The 8773-nt window shown below is 38.1% G+C and overlaps 1 pseudogene; it reads left to right on the top strand.

Moving 5' to 3' along the window:
• Positions 1–5669: 5669 nt before the first annotated feature.
• Positions 5670–6462, top strand: LOC133059004 (translationally-controlled tumor protein-like; annotated as a pseudogene).
• The last annotated feature ends 2311 nt before the right edge of the window (positions 6463–8773 follow it).

The following is an 8773-nucleotide window of genomic DNA, read 5'->3' as shown; positions in this document are numbered from 1 at the left end:
AGGGATTGCATCGAATCTGCAGATTGCTCTAAGTATTATAGTCATTTTCACATATTGATTCTTCCAATCCAAGAACATGATATATTTCTTCATCTGTTTGTGTCATCTTTGATTTTTCTCATTTGTGTCATAGTTTTCTGAGTACGGGTCTTCTGCTTCCTTAGGTAGGTTTAATCCCAGGTATTTTATTCTTTCTGTTGCAATGGTAAGTGGGATTTTTTTCCCTTAATTTCTCTCTGTGATCTTTTGTTGTTAGTGAATAGGAAGGAGGAGATATACATATAGTTGATTCATGTCATTGTACAACAGAAACTAATGCAACATTGTAAAGTAACTATACCCCAATTAAAAAAAAAAAAAAAAGAAAATAGGCAACAAAGGCAAAATAGTCAACAAGGACCTACTGTGTAGCACAAGGAACTCTACTCATTATTCTGTAGTAACCTGTATGGAAAAAGAATCTGAAAAAGAAGGGATATATGTACATGTATAAATGAAACACGCTGCTGTACACCTGAGACTAACGCACTGTAAGCCAACCGTACTGCAATATAAAGTAAAAATTAAATTAAGGATTTTTAAAGAATAAGAAAGAGTGAGGCAACAAGGGATACACACATACAAATGAAGCTTTTGTTGTTGACATTCAGTAGCTCTAGTGATTCGTCAACAGGTTTTTTGTGTGTATTTTTGTTGTTGTTGTTGTTGTTTTGTTTTGTTTTTTTGAGCACATGTAACCAAATCTTTTCAGGAGGAAAATAAAAATGGCAGATGATTACTGTACCCAAAACATCCTAATCTTGGACAGTGTTTAAGTTAAGTTAAGTCACTCAGTCGTGTCCAACTCTTTGTGACCCTGTAAACTGTAGCCCACCAGGCTCCCCGATATATGGGATTCTCCAGGCAAGAATACTGGAGTGGGTTGCCATTTCCTTCTCCAGGGGATCTTCCCGACCCAGGGATCGAACCCAGGTCTCCCGCATTGCAGGCAGATGCTTTATCATAGTTTTAATGTTGGGGAGCATAGTGTAAGAAGCAATATTTATTCAAACTATGACCCTGTATTTACTTCCAGGCTTTTGTGGCTTGGCCTTAAGATTAAACAAGTAATGGTTAACCTGCAGTGATATGAATGCATGGTAACTTCCCATCTAATCCAGCTTATACACGCCTTAAGACTCAGTTGTAAACTCCACACAATACCTAGCACAGTGCCTCATACATAGTAGGTGAGCAAGATGTGTGGTAAATGAGTGAATACCTATTCAGTTCAGTTCACTCACTCAGTCATGTCTGACTCTTTGTGACCCCATGAACCGCAGCACACCAGGCCTCCCTGTCCATCACCAACTCCCGAGTTCACCCAAACCCATGTCCATCAAGTCTATGATGCCATCCAACCATCTCATTCTCTGTCATCCCCTTTTCCTCCTGCCCTCAATCTTTCCCAGCAGCAGGGTCTTTTCAAATGAGTCAGTTCTTTGTATCAGGTGGCCAAAATATTGGAGTTTCAGCTTCAAAAACAGTCCTTCCAATGAACACCCAGGACTGATCTCCTTTAGGATGGACTGGTTGAATACCTTTTACTTTTACACATTTTCTTTTCTTCCAAATACTCACACACATACACAAACCCTGCCAACACCATAAATTACATTAATACAAACATTAGCAATTTAGAAACTGTAACAACAGGATTTAATAATATTTTATTCTGAACAAACTGAAGAACTCCCAAATTTATTTTCTAATTTAAAATTATAAGCTTTTCTCAGGTAGTAAAAATAGTGATTGTCAATTTCATAATACAAATGAAAATTTAGTATCAATCATTTAAATTATTTCTTTACATTTATTTAGTTATTTCAGAGAAAAAGATAAATAACTCAACAATAACATTTATGTTAATTTCTCTAAAATAAGCTATGTTCTTGAATGTCCACAATACTTCTGATTATGGCTTCTTTTGAAAAATATTTAGAGGGGTCAAAATTATTTTTAAAATGTTGATATATGGATGTAGCAGTAAGACATTCATTTTTTTTCCCTTGGTAGAGTAATTAGAGTTCCCTTTTGGAAAATAAAAAAGCAAGTAAATACATTGGCAATTCCAATGAGTGTCTTTAAACACTAGCTCTGCTAATTTCCAAAGACGCCAATGGTCCCGTATTTTGCCTTTATGCTCTCAAGAGAGAGCAACCTCATATAAGACCTGTCTACCTTGAAGACCACCTAATGTTTTACAGCTATAATTTCTAAAGAAAAACATGACAAAAACATGGCCTGAGGCAGTACCATTTGATGAACAAATGTTCCCAAGTCACAGTGAATACTCCACATGACCAAATTTGCATGCTTTTTGTATTTGCCTGTAACGGTAGCCATTAGTACTATGGGATAATGTATACACGTATATATACACACATTTCTACTTAAAGTCAGATCCTAAGAAGTTCTTTAAAATAATATTCTTTAAAGAGGGAGTTCTGATGAGGTTTGAGTCAGAGTGACAGAAAAATCTGTTAATCTCCTATCAGGCAGAGTTAAATAACAGTCTTATTAGAGACTTTGATGATTTTGGAGGAAAATTTAATAATGATATAAATCAAATGTTAAAATAATCCTCTAAGGAAACTTACTTCATTTGGGAGAAAAATAAAGTTTCACTAGTAACCATAGTGAGTTGATATTATTGCAGTTGTTTTTATAAGTTGTTGCTATGACTTTTTTGACTTTGGGGCTAGATTTTACTTCAAATACAACAGATGGCAACGATTACACTTCTGTAACTTTTTTTCCTTGAATAACTAAACAGAGCATAGTAAAATAAACAGTCGTATACACTAGAGAGTTTTGTTTTGTTTCACATTTTATTAAAACTAAAAGTGAACAAAGTAACTCAAACCAAATATAAAATGAGACCTCCATGTATTCCAAACTTTACCTAAAAATTGAAAAATATTAAGATATTCTATTTTTTTTTTTTTACTTCTCTCATGGTTTTAAGGAAACTAAAACAAAATGGAACAAAAGATAGTAAGAAAGAAAGTTTGCAACATCAACAACTCAAATCAGAAGCAAATATTAAAAGCCTAGGAGAAATCTTCTCTTTATCTGTCTCAGTTCAGTTCAGTTGCTCAGTCGTGTCCGACTCTTTGTGACCACATGGACTGTAGCACACCAGGATTCCCTGTCCATCACCAACTCCCGGAGTTTGCTCAAACTCATGACTATCGAGTTGGTGATGCCATCCAACCATCTCATCCTCTGTCGTCTCCTTCTCCTGCCTTCAATCTTTCCCAGCATCAGGGTCTTTTCTAATCAGTCAGCCTTTTACATCAGGTGGTCAAAGCATTGGAGCTTTAGCTTCAGCATCAGTCCTTCCAAAGAATATTCAGGATTGATTTCCTTTAGGATTGACGGGTTTGATCTTGCAGTCCAAGAGACTGTCAAGAGTCTTCTCCAATAACACAGTTCAAAAGCATCAGTTCTTCAAGCTCACTCTTCTTTATGGTTCAGCTCTCACTTCCATACTTGATTGCTGGAAAAACCATAGCTTTGACTATATGGAACTTTATCTGTCTCACTTGCTACAAATTGGAGAAACCATAATTTGATAGAATTAAAATCTGAAAAGAAAATCTTATAATGGAATTTTTATCCCAGAGATGTTCAGTTTTTTTCTTAGTATTATGTGGTATCTGTCAATATCCTGAATTTTCCTTTTCATGACCTCTCCAAAAGGAGAAGATTTGGGTAATTTTCAAAATTCAAACTAAAGCTTACAAATAAAGACAGATAATGATTATTTTTCACAGAGCATATTTTAAATAAATTAATTCTATAAGGATTATTTAATCAAAAATGACATAGTTGACGGGAAATGCCCTCTAATGAACAAGAACACTGACGTCAGGGACCAGATTCCCATTTCCAGATGTTTAAAATGTTGATGAGTGTCCTTGGGTTAGTCATTTGACTTCCATTCTTTATTTTCCATTCTGACAAATGAAGGCAATAAATTCTCTGATAAGATAGAATTTATAAGTCATGCTGAAATGTTGATATATTATAATTAGATAGGGACTTTAATGCATCATAATAATATCAGTGATGGAACTCTTAGTCATGGTGATTTCTTTGGCAGGGATAAAAGTCTGTCTTCAATAGTGTGTGGAATGGTTTCTCAATTGCCAAATTGCCTTTTTAATGATCTCACCGTGATTTCATCCTTTGGTTAAGAGCTTGAGAATTTAATGAAGTAAAGTGTACTCACTGAGCAATACCCAAAGTATTTGCCTATAAAATTTTTATTTAAAAAAAATCTTGCAGAAATTCAGCAAAATTACTAAAGAAAGCCAGCAAAACCAATCTTAGCAATGCTGAAAGATCAAATACCTCTAGTAAGAATCACTGATACTACAAGTCAACTAATTATTAATTATTGCAGACCTGAGGCCACTAATCTGAGAACAAATAGAATGAAGTTTCGTATTCAAGATATGTTTTCTGACTGTAAAAATAATGCTTGATGATGATTTTTAAAATTCATAAAAATAGAAAGAGTAAAAGAGTACAATAAGCATTCATAATGTCCCCTCAAAAAATGACTATAATTTTACTATAATTTTTGCCAGTATTTTTTTTTCCTAGACTGCATGTCTAGGCAGTCCTCTTTTTACATATTTCTTTCCTGGAAATGTATTTAAAAGATAGAGGACTAAAATAATCAAATTTTTAAATAGCACATGTAAATAGATCAGGTTATATTTGCAAAGAATTAAAATCATACATACACACTTATATATCACACACATGTTGCAGTTTCCGCATTACAGTTCAGGTGGGCCCAGGTACATGAGAAGATGGCAGTGCAGGGAGGCCTCCAGAAGACCCAGGCATTCTTGTCCAGAGCAGGCCTTTCCCCTGCCAAGCCTTCTGCAGGGCCAACAGCAAGAGTTCCTCACCCTACAAGCCTGGATAAGCTGAGTGCCTGGATGAGAGGTGGGGACAAGGGGCTGGGCTTCCCTTGCACATACTGTGACCTAAAGGGTCCCAGCCAGCCCTACACACTGTGATCATCAACATGAGTGTCCCTGATGAACGTGAGTGTCCCAACTCGGCCGCCTGTACAGGAAGACCTAAGGTCATCTGCCACTCAGCCTACCCTCAGCCTGCCCTGACCCCACAGTGCCAGAAGCATGTACAGGAGGAGCAAAGCTTGAGTCATCTCTCCAGTGAGCTGAGGGCTTCATGGAGCTTCCTTAGCAAACAAGACGAGAGCATCAAAGAGCAGGACAACACGGAAGGCTGAGTCAGGTCTCTGTCTGCAAGAGACTCGAGCCAGCAGCACCAAGGACCAACCAAAGCACATTTGCAAGGCTGTGGCAATCTGCCCTTCCTTCTGCAGAAGACCTTAAAATTATTCTGCAAAATTACCTCTGTTCAAAACTATGCATGTACATTAATCATAGAACGTGTGTGCTGAAGAAATACCATATAATAGGATGGTATATTAATATATTTATATAAGCACATCTGTATACATATATATGTTTAATTATAATATTGGATTATGCAAGCTTATTTTTTAATATTTATTCCTTATGATGCTCATTGTATTAACTTACTCTCACTTATATTAAGAATTTTAGCTTTTCCCCCCTCCCCCCGAGCGCCGCTCCGGCCGCACTGCGCTCGCTCTGAGTTCCGGGCTCCTGCTAAGCCAGCGCCGCTGTCACCTCCCTCCAGTCGCCATCATGATCACCTACCGGGATCTCATTAGCCATGACGAGATGTTCTCCGACATCTACAAGATCCAGGAGGTCGCGGACGGGCTGTGTCTGGAGGTGGAGGGGAAGATGGTCAGGAGGACAGAGGGTAAAACCGATGACTCGCTCATTGGTGGAAATGCCTCCGCTGAAGGCCCTGAGGGCCAAGGTGCCGACAGCACAGTAATGACTGGTGTGGATATTGTCATGAACCATCACTTGCAGGAAACCAGCTTCACAAAAGAAGCCTCCAAGAAGTACATCAAAGATTACATGAAGTCAATCAAAGGGAAACTTGAAGAACAGAGACCAGAAGAGTAAAACCTTTTATGACAGGGGCTGCAGAACAAATCAAGCACATCCTTGCTAATTTCAAAAAACGATCAGTTCTTTATTGGTGAAAACATGAATCCAGATGACATGGTTGCTCTGCTGGACTACCGTGAGGATGGTGTAACCCCACATGTGATTTTCTTTAAGGATGGTTTAGAGATGGAAAAATGTTAACAAAGTTGGCAGTTACTTTGGATCAATCACCTGTCGTCATAACTGGCTGGCCACTGCTTTTCATTCACACAACACCGGGACTTAGACAGATGGGACTGGTGTCATCTCGAGCTCTTCATTTGTTTTGAACGTTGATTTATTTGGAGCGGAGGCATCGTTTTTGAGAAAACGTGTCATGTAGGTTGTCTAAAAACGCATTTAAACTTATTGAAAAAAAAAAAAGAAATTTATCTTTGCAGGGTATAGAGAACAAGGAATGCTTCTACAAAGTTGATGGGAATGTAAATTAATGCAGTCACTTTGGAGAACAGTACGGAATTTCCTTAAAAACTAAAACTAGAATTACCATATTATCTTACAATTACACCCTCAGGTATAATATCTGAAAACTTTTAATTCAAAAAAATACAAGAACCACTATATTCACAGCAGCACAAATTGCAGTAGCCAAGACATGGAAGCAATCCAAATGTCTACTGACAGATGAATGGATAAAGAACACATGCTCCATTTTGTTGTTGGTACGTATATGCAACAAAACATTGCCGTTGCTGTTCTGCTGCTAAGTCCTACCAGACTTTTTGAGACCCCATGAACTGCAGCATGCCATGATTCCCCGTTCTTCACTATCTCCTAGACTTTGCTCAAACTCATGTCCACTGAGTCAGTGATGCCATCCAACCATCTCATCCTCTGTCACCAGTGGCCTCTTGCTATCAGGGACTTTTCCAATGAATAAGCTCTTCTCACAGGGAGGCCAAAGTATTAGAGCTTCAATTCAGAATCAGTCCTTCCAAAAAATATTCAGGGTCGACTTCCTTCAGGATTGACTGTTTGATCTCCTTACTCTCCAATGGACTCTCAAGAGTCTTCTCCAGCACCAGAGTTTGGAAGCATCAGTTCTTCAGCACTCAGCATTTTTTATGGTCCAACTCTCACAATCATGCATGACTATTGGAAAAACATAGCATTGACTATACAGACTTCTGTCAGCAAAGTGATGTCTCTGCTTTATAATACACTGTCTAAGTTCAAGGGATTAGATCTGATAGACAGAGTGCCTGTAGAACTACAGATGGAGGTTAGTAACACTGTATAAAAGGTGGTGAGCAAAGCTGTTCCCAAGAAAAAGAAATGAAAAAATGCAAAATGGTTGTCTGAGGAGGCCATACAAATAGCTGAGAGAAGTGAAAGGCAAAAAAAAAAGATGTACCCATCTGAATGTAGAGTTCCAAAGAATAGCAAGGAGAGATAAGAAAGCTTCCCTAAGTGAACAATACAAAGAAATACAGGAAAACAACAGAATGGGAAAGACTCGGGATCGCCTCAAGAAAATTAGATACCAAGGGAACATTTCATGCAAAGATGGGCATAATAAAGGAGAGAAATGATATGGACCTAACAGAAGCAGAAGAGGTGGCAAGAATACACAAAAGAACTATACAAACAAAATCTTAATGACCCAGGTAACCAAGATGGTGTGATCACTCACCTAGAGTCAGACATTCTGGAGTGTGAATTCAAGTGGCCCTTAGAAAGAATCAGGACAAACAAAGCTAGTGGAGGTGATGGAATTCCAGCTGAGCTATTTCACATCCTGAAGATGATGCTGTTAAAGTGCTGCACTCAATATGCCAGCAAATTTGGAAAACTCAGCAGTGGCCACAGGACTGGAAAGGTCTGTTTTCATTCCAATCCCAAAGAAAGGCAATGCCAAAGAATGTTCCAACTATCCGGCAATTGCACTCATTTCACACGCTAGCAAATTAATGCTCAAAAAACTCCAAGACAGGGATCAATAGTACATGAACTGAGAACTTCCAGATGTTCAGGCTGGATTAAGAAAAGGCAGCAGAAACAGAGATCAAATTACCAAAACCTGCTGGATCATAGAAAAATCAAGAGGATACCAGAAAAAAAATCTGCTTTATTGATTACCCTAAATCCTTTGACTATGTGGATCACAACCAACTGTGGAAAATTCTTCAAGAGATGGGAATACCAGACCACCTAACTGCCTTCTGAGAAACCTATGCAGGCCAAGAAGCAACAGTTAGAACCAGACATGGAACAAGGACTGGTTCCAAATTGGGAAAGTACTTAAAGACTGTATATTGTCACCCTGCTTATTTAACTTACATCCAGAGTACATCGTGTGAAATACTGGGCTGGATGAAGCACAAGCTGGAATCAAGATTGCCAGGAAAAATATTAACAACCTCAGATATGTAGATGACACCACACTTATGACAGAAAGCGAAGAGGAACCAAAGAGTCTCTTGATGAAAGTGAAAGAGGAGAATGAAAAGTTGGCTTAAAACTCAACTTTCAAAAAACAAAGAGTTTCTGGTCCCATCACTTCATGGCAAATAGATGGGGAAACAATGGAAACAGTGACAGACTTTATATTCTTGGGCTCCAAAATCACTGCAGATGGTGACAGCAGCCATGAAATTAAAAGACACTTGTTCCTTGGTAGAAAAGCTATGACAACC

The sequence above is a fragment of the Dama dama genome, chromosome 7 (assembly GCF_033118175.1).
Source record: "Dama dama isolate Ldn47 chromosome 7, ASM3311817v1, whole genome shotgun sequence".
NCBI classification, from domain to species: Eukaryota; Metazoa; Chordata; class Mammalia; order Artiodactyla; family Cervidae; genus Dama; species Dama dama.
The sequence above is the reverse complement of the archived record's forward strand: the minus strand, read 5'-3'. Positions and strand labels throughout refer to the sequence as shown.